A 1,666-nucleotide genomic window follows, 5' to 3' on the forward strand; every position below is an offset into this window, starting at 1 on the left:
CAATAAGGTTATAGAACCTCTTACTCAGTCCACTAGTGGACCATGACTCAATCAACAGCGACTGGTCATTGAATCAAAACTGGTCCAGCTTTACATTGGTCTATGTATCATACGAACCAAGTTGGAGCCTTGGACACAAGCCATTTGGTCACGGGTTGGCATAACAAAAGATCTCAACCCTAGACTGGTTTGAGCGCCAAGACAAATGCACAATCTCAGTTGTCAAAAGAAGCTAGTTTGAAATACCAAAGAACTTACTAAAATATAATAATAAGAGCTTCTGAAACTTTAGATAACTTGAGGACTCAGAGAACAGGAAAGCTGCTATCCTCTGTGTAAAACAGATGATATGCAGATGCATGAGATACCTGAGACCATGAGAGATGTTCATTGACTTCAAGCTTGTTTCTTGACAGTAGAGACAGCTCTTCAGGTGTTTTGTTGGGATAGAAGGACTGCCAACTATCCTTATACCTTCAAATGTCCAAGGAAGGGTTGTAGACCTTGCAGTTGGACTGGAGTGGCACAAGTGAGAAGGAGGCAGAGGTGCTCTGCAGTTTAGAACCTCATAAGAAGGTTCTACAGGTTACCATCAAGGGCTACAATGGTTTCGAATTCTCCAAATGGATTGGACATCCCTCATTCTTTGATATGACATTTGTGAAGTTAGAGAATTGCAAAAATTGTCGATTCTTACCTCCGCTTGGCCAATTACCTTGTCTGAAACAAGTTTATATAAGAGGAATGTCTAGTGTTGAAAGCGTGAGTGCTGAATTTTATGGGGAGGGTGGCTTGCCCTTTCCGGTGTTAGAAACCCTTGAGATCGAGGATATGCCGGTTTGGAAGAAGTGGCTTCCTTGCAAAAGAAATGAAGAAATTCGAGTTTTTCCCTGCAAGAGCTTTCAATCTCTAGATGCCCAAAATTGAAGATTTGGCTACCCAAGAACATTGATTCATTATCAAAGCTGTATATTGTTGAATGTGAAGAGTTACTGGTTTCAATTGCCAATTATACACATCTTCGTGAGTTGGTCATCAAAGGTTGTAAAAGGGTGGTCCATAGAAATGAAGTTAAGTTTGAGTTACTGGAGGGTATGGGGCTTCATAGTATTCCAGAGTTCAGACTCGAAATAGATGGATTCATCAGAGGATTAACAGAGCTTCAAAGATTGTGGATTACTAGTTGTGAAGAGTTGACATGTTTATGGGAGAATGAGAATAGATGGCTACATCGGATTTCTGATATTGTTGGTGGCAACGTTTCTCAGTCTCCCTCTCACTTTGTTCAAGATCTTAGATCACTTCAAGAGCTTCAAATATCTGGATGCTCGAATCTAATTTCTTTTCCAGAGTGTGGTCTGCCCCCTTTTCTTAAATACTTGAAGATTGAGTCGTGTAATTCTTTGACATACTTTGTAAGATTTCAGCTGCCAAGCATAAGACATATTGTGATTGCAAAATGTCAAAGTTTGAAATGGTTGGTCATGGATGCTGAGGAGCTAGAGGACAGTACATCGTCTTCTTGTTGTCTGGAGATGTTGGAGATAACAGAGTGTGCATCTTTGACATCCTTATCAGGCGAAGGAGGCCGACTACCCAGAACGCTCAAATACCTTCACTTAACTGACTGTGAACAATTGGAGTCAATAGTCAATACATTCCAAAA

Source organism: Fragaria vesca, linkage group LG6 (genome assembly GCF_000184155.1).
Source record: "Fragaria vesca subsp. vesca linkage group LG6, FraVesHawaii_1.0, whole genome shotgun sequence".
NCBI lineage: Eukaryota > Viridiplantae > Streptophyta > Magnoliopsida > Rosales > Rosaceae > Fragaria > Fragaria vesca.